Below are 23,622 nucleotides of genomic sequence, written 5' to 3' on the forward strand. Positions count from 1 at the left end.
ACCACTACTTTGTAGAAAAAATAATCACTTGCTACTATACATGAATGGAAGAAATATAAGATAAATGCCACTCTTCTGTTATCCTGTAACAGTAGTGTACTAATTGCTGAAAAAAAAATGTTGTATAGTCCAGCACTGTGTTGTGGTCCTCCTCTGCTCCTTTCAACACTTGAGTAATCCATGCATCAAGCAGAAAACAGTCTACTGTGCTGTGTTTCCTTATAACTGTTTAGATCAAATTATTCATTTGATATAATGATTTATTTTCTAAGATAAAACAAAATGTTTTCTTATTTGATGTTCCTAATAAGTATGCAGTAATTACTGGATGTGATTCTGGTGTTACGTTTTTTTTTTTTTTTTGTTAAGAATTAAGAATTATTGGTATGTACAAAGGACAGATAGATTACTTTTCCTTAGAGACACATACAATGTGAGAGTTCAGAAAGGATTCAGAGAGGTAGTCATATCTGAAGTGGGCTTTGAAGTGTTTGTGTTTCATCTGTCAACATCTTATATAGGAATGAAAAGTGTTTGGCATATATTAACTACAGTCCAGGATAGGAGCTCAGTTGGTAACTGCTTGGCTGGCATGCAAAGGAACTTGGGTGAGCCTCCAGCACTGCATAAAAACTCACCCTAGAGGTGCAAGCCTGTAACCCCAGCACCACAGAATTGCAGGCAGAAGGATCATAAGTGCATAATTCTGTTTCTCTAATAGATAGTGCAAGGCCCACTTGGGATGCATAATACCCAGTATACAGTCTACACCTCTCTTTCAGCACTTTCTACTCTGAGTAGTCAGTCCCATTTGTCACTTTTAAAGTTTAAACTATTTTGTACTTAGTTTTCTGTGGGCTGAGGCATTTATACTAATAACTTGGTTAACGTGTATTATGTTCTGTTATTTCCCATTGTGATACTGGCTTTCTTGGTCATTCTTCAGTGTGTGATCACCACACATTGACTCATTATCCATCATTGTGTAGTTCTGGAAAGTCCTCAGCATGAGCTGAGTTAACACAAAGGAGATAAGTCTCCAACTAATCAATCCAGTTATTATGTGTTAATATGAAGGTATGGTGTGGCTAGTGTTTCTAGTGTAGCTACTTGATGACGAGAAGCGTGTTATAGAAATCACTGTTTTGAATCTACATGGCATCAACAGCAGGGCTTCATTACACAGACTATTCATAGAATACTGCCTAAACCTTGCAAACCAGGCTTTATCTCCTTCTCCTACGCACACATTGCTAAGTCACCAAGGACTATTACACTACTGTACCCTGTGAAAGATTTTGTGTTGGGGGTGTAATATCTCACAAGAAAGGTCAGACAAGCTCCATTGTCTTTATACAGTAACACTTTAATTTTAGATATGAGTTTTTCAAAAACAAAAATAAAAGTTTCCCTAGAGAATGTTTCAATAAAACTGAAGCTGCCTGAAATATTTATGTTCTCATAAAATATTTTCTAGAGGCAAGTAGAATGCCAAAATTAAAGTTTCATTTTCTTTAAGAATAGGCAGGCTGGGGGTATAACTATGTTTGTATAGTGCTTGCCTAGCATCCATGTAGTCCTGAGTTCCATCCCCAGCAAGGCACAAATCAGATGTGCTGGTGTATTCCTGTAAACCCAGACCTTTGGAAGAGGAGACAGGAAGGTCAGATATCCAAGACAATCCTTGAATACATAGAAGACTTTGAGGCCCTCATGGACTACATGAGATCCCATCTTAAAAATAAATTTTATTTTAAAAAATGAAAATGTCTGGATGGGGGTGGTGCACACCTTTAATCCCAGCACTTGAGAGGCAGATCCAGGTGGATCTCTGTGAGTAAAAGACTGGAGGTCGTGAGGAAGCAAGAAAGGAATATGGGACTGGAGAGATGTTTTTTCAGTTAAGAGTCAGTACTGCCCTTGTAGTAGACCCAAGTTCTGTTCCCAGCACCCATGTTAACTGGCTAACCCATATCGCATGCCCTGTGACCCCAGCACCATAGGATCCATAGACCTCTCTGGATTCTGGGGGCACTGCATTCATGTGCAACCTCTTCCCACAGGTACATAGTTAAAATAAAAATCTTCAAAAAGTAAAGGATAGCTTCATTTTTATTCAAAACACCACATGATCCATGATACACCCCCTACACATCTGCTTTTAATACAATCTGTGACGGCTGGGTATTTGGAAAATAGAGCAAAATCTGGGTACTACAACATAATTCAGAGCTTGAATTAAGTAGACATTGATGGTGTTAATTTTAGAGCAAATAGATAAAGTAAATAGGTCCATAGGCATGAGTTCAATAAAACAAATTTGTTTTCATGATCACTCTATGTCTTTACAAAATCCTATCCACTGGAGCCACCACAAGTGACTAGAATTTTATTTATCAAAAATATAAACCTCCAGCAGTTGGAGAGAGAGATTGTTCTTATACCTGCAGTTATTCAGGTGTACAAGTAGATGAGTTTTTTTCTTTTTACCTCATCAACTTTGTATTTCAGGATGACATTGGTCACCACTGTTGCTCTCAATAGTAGGAGAAAACAGCCTGAAGCAACTTGTGAAGGGTTTTATGGGACACATAGGGAATGACACAGCCTCTTTGAAAGCACTCACAATGGTCAAAGTTAAGTCATGAGACTTTGTTGGGTAAGCTTCAGATGTTTGGTTCTATAGTCTGGTTTAGTTTCCTGTAAAAGAGGGTGATGGTGCTGGGTCCTCATGATGGGCAGGTAGCAATCTCTCATCTGCTTTCTCCTTTTTCACCCTTATATTGAATATGTTTAGAGAGCAGGTTGTATGCTAAACATTGTGACACATGCTGAGTTTACTGTTGTCTTGCCCAAAAGGCCTTACTGTGATCCTTCATGTAGCTCATTATGGTTGTCTTGCATAAGAAAGATAAGAGTACAGATTCAGTTGAAGCATATAGGAAATTTTAGGCATCAGGGTCAACTTTTCTGGCTTTTTCTATTTTTTGAGAAGAGAATCATTATAATTCTGGTAACAGCATTACCACACCCCCATCAGATATAGTGTGAGGAAAATGTGTGTTGTTGTTAGTATTTTACAAGTTAGCATCTCCATATTTTGACATCAGAGAAATGGGAATTATAGACTAGATATGTAAGGTTTAAATATAAGGCAAGGCATTCACCAATCATAAGATTAACAGCCTGTTTTTTCTTCTTTTCTTTGAATTATCAGTTAAACAAAAAGTCACATGCTTGTCTGTCTTGTTCTCTCCATTCACTGTCTCGCACTTCAGAGGCTTGCACTACTTATTGTTTTAAATAGAAACAAGCAATGTCAAGTGAATAAGCTCACAATGGACATCATGTAGCCCATGTATTTCTTTTTTTGCTTTCAGTTCCCTTTCCATTGTTTCATTTGTATCCTTGTTTTTCCCTTTTCTTTTCCATGATTTTATGATGCGCCTCTCCATCTGGCTACCAACACAAATACAGTTGTAATGAATCATCCAATTCTGCTTCCCATAGAGGGAAAAGTTCAGAAGATTACAAATTCTAGGTTCTTTTCCCACTATTGCTTCTAATTTATGTTAATTATTTTTAGTCATGTAGTTGACCTTACATTCTAATCTAAAAGGAGATGATATATGTATTAAAAGATACATATATATATGTATATATATATGACATTGTAGTTATCATAAAGATCTTCACTTAACTGTTTTACCATAAATATTACTAAGAAGGCAGAGGTGGGTGTTGATAGATAATGGTGGATGTCATTTTTTCATACCTTATTCTAGAACTCTAAATGTAGAAATTTGAGTCTTGTCTCTGCTGTGTGACTGGGGAGCACTGTGTAGCCTCTCCAAATGGTAGTTCTCCCACTAGTCATAAATATTGTAGGTCAAGAATGTAACTTGTTAGAGCTCTTCCCTAACACTTTTACTGTTCTATGTTCAATCCTCAGTACTGTCTACAATCAACATCTTGGGACTCAAGTGAGCACTTAATTTCCTAATTTATGTCTTTTAATATATTCTGTTTAAGAAAACTTTTTCCTTTTTTATTAATTCTTCTCTCATATATTAAATCCTGACCACAGTTTCCCCTCCCTCCTCTCATCCCAGTACCTCCCCGACATCTCCCCTCTCCCCAGTTCCATTCCTCTTTCTTCTTCAGAAAAAGGTAGACCTCCTAGTGATATCAACCAGACATAGGAACCAAGCACAACTGGCAGAGAAAAAGTCAATGAAATGACTCCTAATGATACTGTGCTATACTCATAGAGCAGAGCCTAGCATAATTGTCATCAGGGAGACTTTACCTAGCAAATGATGGAAACAGATGCAGAGGCCCACAGCCAAACATTAGATGGAGCTCCCGAAATCTCGTGGAAGAGGGGGAAGAAGGATTATAGGAATCAGAGGACTCAGGGACACCACAAGAACATGGCCCACAGAACCAATTAGCCCTCATAGAGGATCACAGAGACTGAACTGACAATCAGAGAACCTGTATAGGTCTGAGCTAGGTCCTCTGCATATATGTGATGGAGGTGTAGTGTGGTGTTCTTGTGAGACTCCTAACTGTGTGATCAGGGGCTGGCTGTCTCTGACTCTTGCCTGTCAAAGAAATCTTAAGGTGTGAAATTAAAATGACATTTTCTTTCCTCAGTCCCTTGGATTTTCATAAAATTTAGAAGGAAATTGGATGATTTTTTTTTTTAAGTTAGCCCTTCTTCTCATGTAAAAATGTATGTATTGCCAGTGTATCTCAATCTCTGGTGGTGACTTTGAAGTTTATATCTGTGTTTGGTCAATCAAAGCATGTGTTTTCCTCTATCAGGTCTTTAAGTCATTTGGGTAAAATATTAAAGAGGACTGAGATCAGATCTTGTAGATTAGAAGCAGGAAATAGATGAAGAAAATGAAATGAGTCTATTTTACATTTATATAGCTCTGTGAAGCTGCTGAGATTTGCCATTAATTTGAATAGTAATGGGACTGACCACTCTTATAGCACCTTATACTTTCCAGACTTTAACTGGCTTATTTAAATATCATTTCTGTGGTGAAGTAAATACTGTAATTTTGTGATTGAGGACATTTAACAAAATGGCCTTTTCTCACAACTCATTTACTATATTGATGATTGCCAAAACAAGTAATTCCAGCTTGGATAGGCTAGACACGCCTTCTTGGGTTGTTGCTACCTATTCTTATCCCATTTGAGACAAATAATCTTTCCTTTCCAGGGTATAGTATCAGCCTCATCTGTGAGTGGGTGTCTGAGAGTGAAAGGGAGTCATGGAATCTCCTTGTAGCTTCACAGATTGCTTCTATGTTTCTGGATTCATTGATTTATAATTAACCAGCTTCATAAATATTATTCTAGTATGATTTCCTTTGGTGTGAAAAAAAATATCATGAAAAAAAGGGACATAAGGAAGAAGGGAGTTATTTCATCTTCAGGTTTACAGTACGCCATGAAAGGAAGCCTGACATTAACTCAAGGTACGAATCTGGAGACAGGAACTGAAATAAAGGCCCTGCAGGAAGACTGTTTATTGGCTTGCTCCCTATGACTTGCTCCATTTGCTCTATTATACAACCTAGAATCACCTGCCCATGGTTGACACTGCCCACAGTGGGCTAAGACCTCCCATCAGTCAATAACCAAGCAAATGCCACCACAGACTTGTCCACACACCAATGTGGTGGAGATATTTCTCAACTTAGGTTCCCTTTTCCCCGATGACCCAAGGTTGTATCAACCTAACAAAATACATATTTTTCCCTATGAATTCAACGTGGGATTTTCTATTGGCCAACAATGCAATTATTTAATTACATTCAGAACTTCTTTTCTCTTTTATGGAAAGAGATTGGTCTCTGTCTTTGCTTTGTCATAATTGTGTCCCATCTTATCCCATTAGTATAGAGAACTGCATTCTGGGAATGACATAATTAAGTTTGACTCTTTTTGGATATCTTACTTAGATTTTACTACTTGAGAAAACTACTTGAGTAGAATCATAATTTGAATTCTTTGAACTGTATTTCCCTCTATAATACAGCATTAATAAACCTGAAAATACAAGGTTAATGTTAAAAGCATTCAACATAAAATATGAAAAGTTCTGAGGAGACTTCATCATGTGTAACATGACTTAATATCTTCTTCCCAAGCCTGTAGGTTAATCCTTTGAATATGGGTTTTCCTCCAAGTTATAATATTAATATCTGTAGGTGGTTTGGAAATAATTTCTACTCTTTTTTTACTTTGTTACTGTTTTGATCATATAGGGAAAACATATATTCTTTATAAAATACCACATTATTTGAAAAGTATGTCTACCTCTTTGAACATACTCTAATATGTCACATACCTCAGTATTTTTTTGCTAAAGCTTTGAAATGTTTCTGTGAAGAGGACATATTCAAAGATCTAATTATCTGATTAGAGCTGAGTATAAAAATGTAACAATGTGATTGAAAAGCATCAAGAAAGTTTTAAACCAAAGGTAACGCATGTAAGGACACAACTGATTTTACTTATCCATATAACATAATTTTGATTTTTTTTTATGTACATAAGATGCTAGTTCTGTGGCATAAGCTAGATGTATATTTAACTTAAAGTATTCAAGGACTTTATATATTTTTGAAGCCACATAAGAATTCTTGACAGCATTTCACAGTATTTCAACCTTCTTTCCTTACATTTTTGTCGGATGGTGGTTTGTTTTTCTGAATTGAGATCGCTCACTGCAGGCATTTTTCAGTCTAAACCTATAATCAGTTAAACAGAAGCGGTTCCTAAGAGCTGCTCCCTCGTCCCTAAAAAGCTTATCTCCCTCTTCTGTTCTTCTCGTTTACGTGATTGGCTGTTAGAATCTGACTTACTGATGGATTAGGAGGGGAAATGACAAATGCTTCCCTCTCCTTTCAGATTAGGCATATCTAGAGCATGTATTAAGAAACATCAATTGCTGTGAGTTAAATTCGGGTCTAAGGTGCAGGGAGAGTTTACAGAGCTGGAAGCTGCCAGACGAACACTAAGATGAACAGTCCCATTGTGCTCTAGATCTTTAAATATGTTGCATTAATTTTGAAAACTCAAAGAAAGTATCTAAAACAGATGGCATTTCCTAGGTTTTTGTCAGCATACATCAGATTGCTGTTTGTTTGTTTGTTTTTTATGATAATAATCTTATCCGTTATCTAACCACCATGTGAGTCCTCTTTGTGATACCCCTTGCCTTATATTTGCCCAACTACTGCTGCTATAGCTGAGGCAGTGAGTCATCACTTGTGGTGATGCTGCTGCTGCTGCTCAAACTGAGGACAGGTGAGGAATGCAAGCCGTCCTTTCTCTGCTTGCCATTATATCCCCTTCCAGTCCTCTCATTATCCTATAGATTCAGTTTCATTTATTTTCCTACTTGACAGTTGAGAACAATGAGTGAAGGGATTAGGTAAATCATCTCATGTAACACAAAACACGTGTACAGGTACAGATGGAGCTGGATCTTTTCCCTAGAGAGTCTTGTCAAGAACACATAGGTTTAAAATGAATGCACTGTACTCATGTTCTCCCCTCCATCTCTCCATCCATCCCTCCTTGACTAGATCCTTCTTTCTCAGATTTGATATTAGCAACTCATATAATAACTTAATAACTTAAACTGTACCCAGACCTCCAATTTAGCCTTAAGTTTGCTTATTTCTAAAAAGTTGCTTATCATATCAAAATGAATAGAATATTATATTTTTTCATAAAATGTTGCTGAGTGGACTAAATGAATGAACGTTGAGCCTATGGCTGAAAGCTGACATGTTATGAAGTCTAAATAAACACTAATTCAGGTAACTATTAACCTTATTAAAAATTAGAATATGAACCATAAAAACATAAAATTAGACCCCCATTTGTTTACTGACCTACTTTAACGCTATGGATATTAAGCCGCTAAAGGGCAGATATGGGATTGACACCAAAGAAAACCGCCCTTGGATGGAAACATGCTTTTCTGACCCCTTATGATCATACAATTACTAAGCACACATAAATCCATCTATTCGATTAATTTTGAGGGCTGAACCTAGTCAAATTATCTTATGTTGAGATTTAATACCAGAAAATTCTAGGAAGAGACAAATTTATTATGCCTATTTTAATGGCTTTCTAAACTCATAGATGAGGAAATCAGACATTTGTCAGAAAACCTTCAACTATGATAAACTGCAAAAGCCCAACTAAGTAGGAGGAAAAGAGACTACCTTTTGGAGGCTGGCTTTTTAGCTGTGAGACATTAATGGGACATTTTCTATAGTCTAAACCCAGAATTTCAAACTGTTGGTGCATGGAGAATCATATTTGTGTATATGTATGCATGTTGGCAGGTAGTTATGTAGATGGATAGATAATCTGTGTCTGTTACTGAGTTCTAAAATCGTATATACCGTTGGCACTATTCCCTCCAGGGAATGCCCCTTTCTCTCTCTTGCTTCACATATTATTTGAGCTTCCAAACATTTCTCTTTTCCAGTGTTTCCCAGAACAAATCAGCTATCTTTCTGTTATCAGAGTAACAATGACACTTCCAGAAAATCAGCATGGTGTCGTTTCCATAGCTTCCCCCATCAGCAGATGGAAAATGCTCAAGTTTTGATGTATTCATTCTTTAGTTTTAAAATCATCAGTCCCTTGTTTTACTCTCCAGCCTTCTTCTTCTTGACTTTTTTTAACTACAATGGTATCAGCCTATTTGAAATTTTTTTAAATGAGCAATTCCAGTCCCTAAGTATGTGCAATGTTTATTTTATTCTCACTTTAAAGAATAAGCAGTTAGCATCTGCAGCACAGAGTGAGTCCTTTGCAGAGTTGCTAGCGAGAGCAGTCTTCATGCTGCCCTATTTCTAAAAGGTTCTGATATTCAGTCTCTTGTCATTAAATACTTAGCACACATAGAATGACTTGCAGCTTTTAATTATTTTTTTCTTTTTCTTTTCCTGTGTGTTTAGTGTTTTGATTATTATGTGGTGTAGGTACTTTATTTTCTGGTCCAATTTATGTGGTGTTCTGTTGATTATATTCTTACACTGGTGTTTAAGACATCTGGGTTTTCAATTCTGGATTTGTTTTTGTTTGATGGATGTTTTGCTCCTTGGGTTCTGTTCCTTCTTTGGTCTTCTGGTCTTTGTGGCTGGGACTTCTGGTGGTCAGCATGACCTCTGATCTATTAAGAAAACTCTGTCCAATTCGGAAGCTGCCTTCTGGCTTCTTGTTTGGCTTCAGGTGTAGCAGGAGATCTCTGTTCTTCTGACTGGTGTGGCCTGTTCTTTTGATTTGTGGGGCCTGCACCTGTTCTTATAACTGAAGGGGCCTACAACTGTTCTTCTGATTGCTGTGGCCTGAACCTGAGCAGCAGAAGTCCCTTGGTGTGTGAGATGGAAGGGTGTGGGCTGTGGAATTGGTCTTTGAGAACAGAATTTGGGGTGTGGGACAGTTCAGCTGGTAGGCAGGGCCCTCACCTGTTAGCGTCTGACTGATGTGACCTGTGCCTAAGCAGCAAAAGTCCACCAATTTCATTTTTTTTTTTTGCAATTGAATAAAATTCTGTTATGTATAATTACCTCAGTTTCATTATCCATTCTTATGATGATGGCCGTCTAGGGCAGTCTAGTTGCTTGCTATTGTGATGCTTTTCTTCTGTACTTGTTGTGCAACTATATGTGCCTCTTCCTATGATAATATCAGTCAGTCTATACTCTGGTTCACTTTAATGATATCATCCTTATTTATTGCTTCTATTTAAAAAAAAAATAGTTACATTTATAGGTAACCAGGAATGATGACTTCAACATATCTCAGTGAGAAAGGGGTTTAGTGTAACAGCTAATAATGTTCTGTCTCTATTTAGCATATGAATAAGTGCATATATGCTCAGTCATCACTTGTATGAAAACTTAATTACAAAACAAAATTGTAGCAGGAAGTTCCTCCAGTCCCGCCCAGCCCTGCAGTCCCTCAGCTGCTTATAAAATAATCTTTCTCCCTTCACTATCTCTCTTGGATTTTTCCCACCTGGCTCCCTCCTGCCCTGCCATAGGCCAATGCAGCTTTATTTATCAACCAATCAGAGCAACACATATTCACATGTCTTTCGTATAGAAAGACATCTCACAGCACAACAATAATAAGTTCATATGCATCCCTATCTATCCTTCTCTCCAATCAAACTGAGGGTATTAAACATTACATGGTGGGCAAGCTTTCATTGCATCCCAACCCTCCATCTTCAACAGTAATTGAATATTAATAGTCCATATGCATGCTATACTTATTTCAGCACATTAATTCATACCTCAATTTCTTTGCTTCAAATATGAATTTCAAGTAGGGCTTTTTTTTTCTAGTTTATTTCATTGCCTCACACTGCTCCTTGAAAGAGAAGGAAACACATGTTGAACTAGTATCTTGAATTTATTTTGAGTTATTTTCCTTGTCACATCTGATGGCATTGTTGGAAGGCAGCAGACAGTCAGGAGGTAAAGTTACAGTATAAACAATCCATATGTTCAATGGGTGTCTTTTATAGAAACCACTTTAAACACAAAGAATATTTTTACCATCTGCAGTGGTTAATCTAACTACCAATATGCTTGTATGCTAATAGGCTGGTCTTAGAATTAGTTTAAATCATTGTTTGCAATGTGTGTTTATGTTGAATTGAAAATGTTTGTTGGAAATGATATTTTCATTTGTAACAATGGGTTTTTTGAGAGATGATAAAGAGAAACTCTAAACATTTTCACATGCTTTGCGCTAGGGTATTTCCAGGGAGATATATGAAAATTGCAAAGCTATTTCTGTTTATAGATTTTAGCTAAAAACTGAAGGCTAAGGGCACAATTTCCTCTTTACAAATAAAACTGAAACTTATCTCAACAGATTATTCATTAAATATGAGGCATCTTTTCAAAACTGATTTGAGTTGGGGCATAGAATGTATAAATCGGGTAGCTAATGATAATTTGAGAATGCAAAACTTGTATTGAGCAGAGGAGATCATTACCTCGAGAATTTAGAATAAGAGGCAGCTGCAGCTGAGCATTCAATATCGAGATTACCTCTTTGCTGCTGGTTAGCAAGGGATAAAATTCATGGAGTCACATGTGTAGCAAGCTTATGCCTCTCTCTGTTTCTTTATATATGCTGCTATTAAATCTTTGAATGCTCTAAAATAGTGAACATAAACCTTAGAATTTTGAATGTTCTAATCTTTAATTCTAAAGTGAGTTTCAATATCAATTTTTCAGTTTGTTGTAGAAATTCAAACAACTACAAACTTTCCTGATGGTGAATTCTTCTTGGTGCATATCTATGAAACAGTTCAAGGACATAGGAATACTAAAGTTGCATAGGGGTAAGATATAGCTCAACGTATAGAGCAGTTTTCTAGCATGAGGGAGGCTCTGTGTTAGAGCTACATAAATTTACAAACACATAACTAAAAGCTAACTATGACAGAGGCTCTTTTGTTGTTGTTATGTGTTTTTGGTAACCCCAAATCTTTGGGTACTCTATTAGCTGATATAAAATATTTGCAATCACTTATTACACCATTAACCTGATGACTGATTCCTATCATCAAGAAGAGTCTTTATTAACAGAAAAAAAACAAAATATTTAAAAGTACGACTGGTGCAGAATATTGCTGATACAATAAAGTTGTATTAAGTAATGGATGCATGATTATTGTAGTGTCTATTTCTACTTTGTAGACAATAGTGGTCCTATCTTCTACTTTAAATGACTAATTTCTTAGTGACTTTAAAACATGGCTAAGACTATCCTTCCACTGTATACTAGATGGTAGAAATATTTAATCAGGACTTAATTATTAGAACTATAATAAGTGTGACCCTAATGGTCAGCATCTAGAATGAAGTTCATGTGTTATTTTTATGCTCTTTTTCAAAGAGGGGGGACGATTTTCAAAGGACATTTCTGTGTTTTGTTTGGCTGTTTTTCCCCCCGCAGGAGTCTGATACTTTGGAAGGATGCGGTGCACTCCCATTATTCTTCATGATTCCTTGTGTTGCACCCATCATGCCTGAACTAGGTGTAGCACCAGAAAGCAAAAACCAAAGAGCTGGTTTTCCCAAGAACAAAGTGTGCAGCAAATGGTATTTAAAATTGTTGCATGCCATGTAACCTAGCTGCAGAAGCATGCAGTCACATTCTCTGAAGACAGTGAACCTGACCTCTAAGCTCTATTGTTGTCACTCTCAGTGCAATGACATAATAACATGTGACATTATGATTTCAGCGAGGAGTTTTATCTTAAATGTAATCAATAATGCTCAGTTAACAAAATGTGAAAGTAAGTAATCTATGTTTTAGAAAATAGTATTTTAGTTTTTTCTCTGCAGGAGGTCCTCACAGTTGAGAGTTACAAACTGAAAGATTCAATTCAAAATGTTTCTTCTGAGTTGTAGATATGTTGTCTGGTTAAATATTTTTCATATATAATGCCATAAAATACTGTATATACACAATTAGTGTGTCTCATAATTTAATGCTGTGAATATAAAATTGCAGCTAAATAAGATATACCTGAATCTTTCCTTTGAAAATCAATGAAGGGACATTCTCCCTAGATCAAAGACTGAGATTTGGGCATTAATGATATTTGATGCCCTTCTGGTCTCTCTGTCTGCTTGGCATAACCTACAATTCATTGCCAGAAGGGAAACTACAGTATTTTACACCATTGCTCATTTGTTCTCAGTATAAAAGAAGCCTACTAGTGTGGTCTGCAGTCTTAATATCATCAGAAATTTGCCTAACCAATATGTATGCAAGTCCTCCATTCATTATTTCTTCCAGCAAAACTTCTGTCCTCGATAACTCATCTTTAACCTTTTTAAACATTTAACCCACCTCTTTCTCTCTCTCTCTCTCTTTGTGTGTCTCTGTTTCTGTCTCTGTTTTTATTTGTCTGCCTCTCTGCCTGTCTATCTGCCTGCCTGTTTCTCTTTCTCCCTGTATTTCTCTGTCGCTCCCTGCCCTCTATGTGCATGCTTGTATGCTTTTGCCTGTGTGTGTGTGTGTGTGTGTGTGTGTGTGTGTGTGTGTGAGAGAGAGAGAGAGAGAGAGAGAGAGAGAGAGAGAGAGAGAGAGAGAGAGATTATGTGATCAAGGACAGTAAAGGGTACTAGATCCCCTTGAGCTGGTGTTACAGGCAACTGTGAGCTGCCTGTTGTAAGTGCTGAGAACTGAGTTTCGGTACTCTGTTATAGCTGCAGGCACTTATAACCTCTAAGTCATCTTTCCAGCCCTAATAACATGTTTGTTTTTGGTTTTGGTTTTGGTTCTGATTTGTTTTTACATAACTCTTCACCATTTTGTTCTTTGAGAAATCTTTACATTAAAGAGAGATTTTTGGCAAAGTTTACCTTTTGTAATCTACCCCTAGTCTACTAACAATAGCCATATTTTGTTTCTCAGTAGTACCCACTACTGCTGGGATTTATTTGTGTGCTTATTGTATGTTTATTTTGTTTTTCTTATACTTTTTTGTTTTCTTCTTTTTACCACATCCTCTCTTTTCCATTCACATGGTATGGTCTCAGACCCTTGAGAAAACGTAGATCCCATGAAAAAGCAGACAGTTTTTTGTCTTTCCCTTCTAACTAGGATATCAATATTGTAACAACAGAGTGGAAAAATGGATGCGTACCACCTTAATCAAGTGAACAAAGTTGGATTGGCTGATGCAAGGACAAACTGGCATAATGTGTCTGGCTTAAGTTGTGCTGAGGACATGAAATAGATTTCAAACAGTTCATTCACAAGAAATATCAGTTCAATACGGGTTCTAAAAATAATTGTTCTTGGAAACTCAGAAGTATCTGACATGAAAGACAAAGGGTGGAGGGAATGCTCAAGATATGAGTGACAGAGATACTTTTCACGAAAGCTACTTTACTCTGAAACAATTACAGAGGCAAGTGGGAAAATATAAATGCAATCCTTTGATAATGGGACTATATAAATATTTATTTCATAAATCTATAGTGGTTATATAAGAGAATGCTTTTATTTTAAAGAAAGACACAATAGATTCTTAAAGATCAAACACACTTCATGGCCCAAAGTAACTGATGGTATATATCAAGAGGAGAATAATCCTAACTAGTCACTTCAATTACTGATGAACCTTAAATATACTTAAGAAAACATATAACATTGGTCCTATGTTGTATATAAATTAAATTGATGTGAATACCATCATATATAATATATTTATATAATTTCAGGTATAGAAGATTTGCTAGAGCTCTTCTGGGTCTTACTTTGAGATCATTATAAATTAAATACTTTGCATATAGTTAGTTATTGATGAATATCTTAGAGTTTATTTTTCCCTGCCACATAAATTGATTTTACATGAAGTGATGTTTGCAGAATTAGAAGTTATATAATAAAAGAAATAATGCTGAACATATAATCAGAATTTATCAGGCTGCTGTAATTTTTGAATAATAATGCTTTATTTATTTCTTGCTTTGGGAAATCTTATACAGAAAGATGTCAAATCCAAGCTTTCATTGAATGCCATTTTCATAGCATGACCTCCAAAAGGCATATCCCTATTCCAGAAGATATATTGTTCTCTAAGTACATCTTTTTAGGCTATAAAATAAAAGGTGCAAAGTAGAATTCGTAATGGTTATTACCTGGCTTAAAATTCTAATAACAGGTGTTCCATACAGCTTCTGAAGAGCTAAACTGGAGTACTGGAGCCAGATTTAGTTTGTAATGGGCTCAGTATTGACCTTTCTTGCCACACTACCCATGGGCATTGCACTAACCTGATGAAATGGCTAGAATCCGAGAGACACCTTTGTTTATGGGTTGGACACTTGCCATATCTTCAAGTGTAATAACCAGCATCCTATCAGAAAGTACTGGAGCAGAAACAAGAAGCAGAGTACACAATAGGAGCATGTGTGAGGCACTTGATGTGTGCTTATTTTAAGCTCATTTTACTCCTTGTTTCCTGATTAAATCATTGCTGGTCCTGTTTATGACCATATTTACAACTGTATTATTTCAGCTCTACAAGGCTGAAAGTCATTATCAAATGTAATGTGTCAGCTCATGACAAACCCTAAGAAAAAGAAAAATGCTTTGATGTTCCATCACAAGACAGTGCTGTAGCATTTAAAGTCACAGTACTAGAGAAGAACAGCACTGGGATACAGATGTTGAATTATTTGTGTCCTGATAATATAATCCCCCAATAAGAATATATCTGAAAGAACCAGCCCTCGTGAGGCAGGTGGTATAACAAATTAAGAACAAAGCAGAATTGAAGTTTATATATAATGTCAGCTGAATTGTATAAAATATAGCTTGAGAAAGTGCCCTAACTACAAAATCCTTCAAATGGACATTTGTAAAAACCTGATAAGGATTTGAGATCATACTATATTTATACATACTACATTGGGAATCAAAGAGTACTTTCTACCATAGAAAGCTTAGTAGATAGCCTTTTGGTTGAATTTGTGACCAAGATCTTTTTGAATGTGCTAGTGTCCTGCCACTTTGGGGAATATGGGAGGGAAACCTTTTGACTTGGGAGTCTCAGTCTACATAGTCATTATGTCACATTCGACAGAAGCACTGAGTGTTAGGCATGAGATTTTATTCACCTGATTGCAATCTGTGGGTGACAATCATTGTGGCTACTTCTTAGGGTGCTTAGAATAGAACTGAATTTTTTCAGATTACACCCTGCTTTTCAATTCTAAACATGGAAGTGTTGTTGTATGTCCCCAAATCAGAAATGCTAAATTTGAGTTTACCAGCCTGTTTATCAGCTGTTCCAGGGAAAGCTACACACCTCTCATTCTTCTGCAAGGAAGTCTGCTCCGGAAGTGGAGTCAGCTGACCTCTGGCAGAGATAGACAACTTGACAGCTATTCACTGTGCTCTCACTCCTGCTTAGGAGTTCAGCACTTACTTAGTATTCTCTGCCCCAGAAAGTCTTGAGGATTAAACATCTTTTAGCCACTTTACTATTTCTTTTCTTTATTTAAGAATTTTTTAATTCATTTTACATACCACAGATCCCCCTCTCATCCCTCCTTCTGCTCCCCGTCCGAGCCTACTCTCTCCCTGACCCCCCCAATCCCCTCCTACAAAAGGGTAAGGGCTCCCATGGAGAGTCAGCATAGCTTGGTATATTCAGTTGAGGTAGGACCAAGCCCCTCTCCCCTGCATCAAGGCTGAACAAGGCATCCCACCATAGGTAATGGGCTCCAGAAAGCCAGGTCATGCACCAGGGATAGATCCTGATTCCACTGCCAGGAGCCCTTCACAAAGACCAAGCTACACAACTGTCTCCTTATGTCTTGTTACTTTTCAGAGTCATGATACCTTCTAGAGACATGCACTTGAGTCTCCCTAACCACTCTTTCTAGAGTTATTAACTAACTCATTAGACCAGTATCCTACCATTGCTCAACAGTACAAGAAATGGAGGACCTTAAACACCAGGAAATTATGATCTTACAGAATTAGATGATAGAAGAGAAAAATATAAGCTATTACCTGTGTTGGTAAATTGTGAGTGAACCACTGTCAGCCTGTATTCTACATATTCTGATAGATAGTACTCTGTAATGGATCATCTGCTACAAAATCTTAAGAGAAAATATGCATTATATTTACAATTTTGGAGATTTAAGTCCACTGTGGTGGAGAGGACATATCAGAACAATCTATCTCATTTCAGCTAGGAATCAGAGAGAAAAGGAATGCTCCAAGCAAGATATAGACCCTTTTAGGGGCAACCTAAAGGTACATGCTTATTCTATCCAAGTCCTACCTTTCAAAGATGCCTCCATGACACAATAGTTTATTCAGTTTGTACTAAAGTATCCATTATGCTAGAAAGTTGAAGGTCTAACTTTCCCCAGAATATCCTCACAAAGGTCCCAGGGCTGAGCCTTATTAATCTCTTAGTCATCTCATTTCAATCATGGATATCTATCACATCACTTTAATTTTCAAGTAAGAAAAGTAAGCTCCAGTTTATCTTCTTAAAAAACCATTTAATGATAGTAACCTTTAGACATACTAAATAAAGGTAAATTTCCTAGTAGAGGATGTTTTTCAATTCATCCTTTGAAATTTTTGTTCATGTATATAATATTTCTCGAGCATATTCTCTACCAACTCCTTCCTTCTGTCTCGTCCCAGGCATCCATACCATAATACACCACATTTCCATCCTAGCTTCATCTCCTTTATCACTTTTGTTGTTGTTGTTGTTATTATTATTATTATTATTGTTATTGTTGTTGTTAAGTGATCCACTTAGTCCAATGAGTACTGTCTGCAGGCACATGGTTACTGGCTCAGCTACAGGGGTTCGGGGAACCTAACTGTCTGTACCCCAAAGAAAAGTGGCTATTCCTTCTCCAATAGCCACCAACTACCAACAGGGCTTCAGCTAGCAGAAGGGACTCTGGAGCCAGGGCCTCCAACTCTGAGCTAGAATTTCTAACTGGCTTGAACACATGCAGGCTGTATATGAGTAACCATAGCTACTGAGAGTTCACTTATGCTACAACCATGTCACATCCATAAGGCAGTATTTCACACCCTTCCCATCCTCCAGAACTTAGGTCTTTCTTGCTCCATTTTATGCAATGCTCTGTGATGGGATGGGATGGGGGGTTGATATAGATATTATGTCTACAACTGAGTACTCATTGACTTATTCTCAGAATTGTGAACAGTTATATATGAGAACGTCTTTCTTTGGATGATGAAAATCCACAGGCAAGCCATCAGAAAAATCAAAATAGCAAAATCTCTAAAGGCTGAGTGGGCATTTTTAGAGTTCTCTTCTAAATAAGAGCATTATCTAGTCATTGGGTCAGAGGTCAGGCTTGGCTAAGAGAAGATAGTGTTTCACTGTTTCAGAAACCATTGATTTATGTAAACTTAGGTGAAAATCTTCCTTTAACTCTACCATGACCTCAAAGCTTAGATTTTTTTTATAGTTAGTGACAGCTGAGCCTTTTACCAATAAGCACATGGAAAAATTGCTCAACATCATTAATTAGGAGAGAAATGAAGTTTGGAACCATAGTAAATACTTTCTCACATGACAAAAATAGTGTGTACCTTGATGAGATTGTAGATTGAAATTTATACACCTAAGAGCTCTGGGGCTGATGGTGTGTAAATTTTTCTGTATAACAAATAATCTGTAAATGTATCAAGTCTTGGAAATTATGGGCAGTTTATGTCTAGAATAAACTATAATGTTGAATTATGCATATCTGTAGTCATATAGGAAATAAACACACACAGAGACAGACAGACAGACAGACAGACAGACACACACACACACACACACACACACACACACACACACACACACAGAGGATTTTTCCTGCTGATCTGTTTTGAATTGGAGAGACAATGAAAAAAATGGTAAATGTAGGTCTAAAATATCTTCCCAGATCTTATGTTAAACTCTACATTTTAGAAACAGTGGGAGAGCCATCCTTTTTTGTCTAAAGCAGCCCTTGAGCTGGCTTTCCTGCCTACCCCCACCTATGTCCCACATTTCACCCTTTGCTCTGGACATCCGTAATCGCCAGATGCTCGTTTAAAATGAGTCCCTTTGAATTGACTGCTCAAAGCGATAGAACTCCCATGATGCCACAACAAACACAGCCTGTGCCAAGGCAGTCCTAATTTTAAAACTCAAGTGTTATGTCTGGGAGGTTTTTCTTTCTTTCTGCCTTTCTTTCTTTCCTTTTTTTTTTTATTAACCTCTGCTAGAACTGTTCTGTGCTGTCATACATAAATCAAAGGATTATGAAAGAACTAGTGAAAGAAGCTGTTTCCTTCTATGACTGTAATTTGGTTCCATGAATTATTAATTATTTGAATGCTATGGCACTAGTTCCTGAGAACCCAATATAAATGTAAAAGCTCCCTCTTATCAGTGATAATCTAAGGAGCTGCAGTAATGTGATTCTTACCACTTAGTGCTCTGTGGTGTGGTGAAGGGACTTGGGATATAAATTTGCTAAAGTTTCTAAGAGAAAAAAACACAGAGGACAGAAAAATTTTATTTTGTGATTAGATTTGAAATTCTCTATAAGGAAGCAGATGTGGATTGCTTCAAGCATCCTGATGGCTCTGAGGAATAGGGCTGTTTCCTAATGCTGTTGCAAATAGAAGAACGTGAAAAGGCTGTGGTTGAAGCAGACTGTCTGAAAGCAATGTGTAATACCCACATCTCTGCTGTTTAGGAAGAGAGAAATAATGCACCAGAGATTGAAGTTGTGCAGATGATAGGTTCAATGTATATTGAAACCAGATGTCAGATGCAGTAAGTACCTTGTTTCTCATATATGTTATGGCCCTTAGATTTTTTCAAAAAAATAGTAATGAAAAATGTATCCTTTTGTTTCTCACTACGGTATTTAGCCTTAATACTTGATGAAGCTTCCCAGTCCTTCCTTGCTTCGCTCTTGAATATGGTACACAGTTTTGTTTTAAGACCTTCTGAAAAACATATTTTCTCCTCACTTTGATGGTCATGCAATTGATGTCTTGTTCATTGGGGCTTTTGCTTGTGTATTTATATTTATTTTTGAAGTTCATGAATATTTCAGAGGAGTGTTCTTCACATAAAAGTACATTGGACTACCAAATCATAGGACTGTATTCTAGCAAATAGTACATGTGGTGATGTTGTGTTCCCCAAAATATTGTGCACCCCAATAAACTTATCTGGGGTCAGAGAACAGAACAGCCACAATATTAAACATAGAGGATAGGCAGTGGTAACACACGCCTTTAATCCTAGCATTCCAGAGGCAGAGATCTACCTGGATCTCTGTGTGTTCAAGGATACAGCCAAACATGGTGACTCACACCTTTAATCCCAGAAAGTGAGCCTTTAATCCCAGGGAGTGATGGCAGAAAGCAGAAAGGTATATAAGGCATGAAGACCAGAAACTAGAATCTTTTAGCTGATTAAGCTTTTAGGCTTTTGAGCAGCACAGTTCAGCTGAGATCCATTTGGATGAGAACTCAGAAGCTTCCAGTCTGAGGAAACAAGATCAGCTGAGGAACTGCCGAGGTGAGGAAGCTGTGGCTTGTTCTGCTTCTCTGATCTTCCAGCATTCAACCCAATAACTGGCCATGGGTTTGGTTTTATTAATAGGACTCCTTAAGATTCATGCTACAAGTACATCTATAAATTTGTTTAAAAAATTTACAAATGTCACATTTTCAGGCATTATGATTTAAATAGAGAAATGACATCAGAGATCTGATCTGGCTAATGATCTTGAGTTATGCTATCGGGAGAATATTAATAAAGTAGAATATGCATGGTTGTTAAAATGAATGACTTATGTTGTACTAGGTTAGCCCCTGGGAGGGATTACTTTAAAATAACTAGTTCACTAAATCCCTGTAGACTTTCATATTATTAATACAAACTTGAGTAACTTTATTACTTTGAGCACTCTATAGTCTTTGCAGTGTTCTCTGACTTAAACAAGTTAGGTTGACTATATGAATAATTCTGTAGGAATCAATTTGGTGCAGAGAAATAGAGTAAATATATTTCTTAGCAAAAATGGTTGAATGTGAAGACAACCTGAGAGATAAGAATCTTGCATATGCATTTTTGTTGATGTGCACTAGGTTTTAGGAGACCAGCAGTTAAAATTCCGTTTTAATTCTGCATGAGGTTAATGTATTAAAAGTAGATAATTTTCTTCATTTTCCTCTGGACCTGAGAAGCAAAGCTGTGAAATACACAATTCAAACAGAAGAATATTACATATTATAAGGACTTTGAAGTATGCTTGACTTGTAATTTCCATCTTAAAATTTTCATAAAGGCTATCTATGTCTTTCTTTTTATGATTTAAAACAACAAAACCATAAGGTATAGTTTCACATCCATTCACTTTCTATTTTAAAAGAGTCAGGTTGTGTATGTAGCTTTAGCAGCAAATGTAATAATAGCAACAGCTAAATATTATTTAATTGTTTATATGATACTCTTTTGGCCCATTTATATTATTGGAATCAATTAAAAATTAAAATTTTCCCAAGTTAATTTCATTTGGAAGGTTAGTCCCTACATTATTATTGGAGGATGGGAAGGTCTATACAGAAGCACAGTTACTGTGGACTTATTTGTCAGTGTGCATTGAGTAGACTGAACATGCGATATATGATAAATACAATATATCAAATCTATTAAGATTTATTGAGTATTTAAAAAAAGAAATCTTTATTTATGATCCAAGCATCTCCAAAACTGACTACTAGCAAATTACTCTTGGAAATTCTCTTAGCCCTTGCGCATGAACTCTGATGCTGGTCACAATTGAAGGCTCCTTCTCCTATCAGTTTTCCTAGGATAACTTGACCTGTTCTCTTCATTATTACTATAGATATGACTTATACACTTGGATTTGAAACAAAGCTATAGAATGTAGGGTCTTACATATTTCAGTCATAGATTTATTGAATGAAACTTGACGGTTTTTTTTTTGTTTGTTTGGTTGGTTTTGTTTTGGTTTGGTTTCAGAGATATGGTTTCTTTCTGTAACAGTTCTGGTTGTCCTGGAACTCACTCTGTAGACCAGGATGGCCTTGAACTCAGAGATCCACCCGCCTCTGCTTTCTGAGTGATGGGATTAAAGGCATGCACCAACACCACCCAGATGAAACTTGAGTTTTAAATTGGACCAAAGTTGACAAATTTAAAATCCAGAAGATAACTTACTAATCATAGTGCATTTGGGAGGAAAGTAGTATGACTTTGACCTAGCCAGTGAGCCGTCTTTAAACTAAGGAGTATTTATTAAATTGGTATGGAAGAAGAAAACTGAGAAATCACTAAAACTACGAAGATTCTATTAAACTTGGAGGTGGGAAGAATGAAAAGGAAATGATATAGAGATGGGAGCAATTACATTTTCCTCATGTTATCTGTTTTTCATGGCCACTTTGTTCTGACTGTCCTGTATTATGTAAATCAATTAACACTGAACAGGAGAAGCCATCATAGACATTTTATGCTCCCTCATATGTTCTTCCACATCTGATGTATTCCTTGAGTCCTTTAATGCCAAGGTACATTGGAACCATTACTACATTTGTGCTGTGGCCAACATTTCTCATGAATACATAGATCTGATTTTCAACTTAGATTAGCTTAGGATTCATTTCTGACCTCAAGTTGGAGTATACAATTAATGTCTTTTGCTACACAGTCATGATACTCTAACACTGCCTCTGCTTGCATTAGTTCTCTGAGCCCAATTTTCTTTATTAGAAATGGGGATATTAATATTAGCTATCTGATAGATTATTGTGAGAAGTTAAAATGTAAACAAAGCCCTTAGTATTTGCCTTACATTTAGTAGATGCATAGTTAATAAGTATTCATACTACCTCCCCGCCGTATTTGAGGGGCTTTGTTTTTACTGCTATCCTTACAATTAATTCTAGTTTGGAGTAGTAATAGTTTTGGTTATTTATATGGATTCTAAGTAAAATAATAATGACTCATAGTTAAATGTGTATTTATTTCACTGAAGAATAAAATCCAAATGGTTTCTTCATTACCAACTCACCACATAATCTTGCTGTGGTAGATAGCTATTTGACAAGAATAACCTCTTCATTCATCTTGAAATAGAATCAAGAGATGTGGATGATTTCATTAGCTATGAAACATTTCAGGGGAAAATACAATTGTGTACATTATATAGTACAATATAATGTGGGCAGACAAACTGAGACTAATCACAAGGTTAGGTTTTCCAAGGGTCTTTTATATAACTTCTATAAAATAAGAATAATTTTTGCAAGTGTGTGCATGTCATTTGTCTTCAGCAATGCCACAGTTTCTTAGCTTTAAGACTTGGGCCAGGCAGTGGTAGTGCACGCCTTTAATCCCAGCACTTCCTCTGAAGTCTTTCTAGTTTTTCTCTATGGGTCTTAGAGAATTGCTGTGGATACTTAACAAAATTAGCCTCAAGCATGTATTTGAATTTGGAAATATTTATTTTGTTCTGATTTCTACTTTTAAAATAGGTACCTAATAGTAAGTGTCTTTAAAATATATACCTAATATTAAAATGGAGCATTTCAACTTTAACCAGACTGTATTATACAGTTCGGAACATTTGCCCCAGTTTTATAATACTGAATTCCATAAAGCAATACTTCTTGGTAGATTTTACAGAGTATCTCAGTTACATTATTTGACTCTTGTGGTTGTAGACGTGTGTGTGTAAATGGTCCCTGGAGATCATTTTGCTCCTTCAATCAGTGGGAAGATCTACCCGAAGCAGCATCTGAAGGTCAGAATCTGGTTCGTGTGCAGTCAAGTCTGAAAGCAGGTCTCACATCTTTGTATAATACCCTTTGGACTTCATTGTGTTTTCTTTGCAGCTGATCAATAAACTATTTCTGTTGGCATTCAGAAGGCGCTCAATTATTGAAGATACTGTAGCATAGTGGCCATTATTGTAGCCTCATTCCAAAAGTTAG

At 36.6% G+C, this 23,622-nt stretch overlaps 1 protein-coding gene across 7 annotated transcripts in view; it reads left to right on the top strand.

Annotated features, from left to right (window-relative positions):
* Cntn4 (contactin 4) overlaps window positions 1-23,622 on the top strand; it is a 1,006,259-nt gene that overhangs the window by 285,535 nt on the left and 697,102 nt on the right. The window contains exon 3 of one of the 7 annotated variants that reach the window (XM_037204356.1): window positions 16,802-16,866. The exons of 5 other annotated variants lie outside the window; for them this stretch is intronic. The gene's annotated coding sequence lies outside the window, so the exon portion shown is untranslated. Of the gene's footprint in view, window positions 1-16,337; window positions 16,867-23,622 lie in introns of those variants that run through there. One more of the 7 variants, XM_028886663.2, reaches the window with a different exon arrangement.

Source organism: Peromyscus leucopus, chromosome 3 (assembly GCF_004664715.2).
Source record: "Peromyscus leucopus breed LL Stock chromosome 3, UCI_PerLeu_2.1, whole genome shotgun sequence".
NCBI classification, from domain to species: domain Eukaryota; kingdom Metazoa; phylum Chordata; class Mammalia; order Rodentia; family Cricetidae; genus Peromyscus; species Peromyscus leucopus.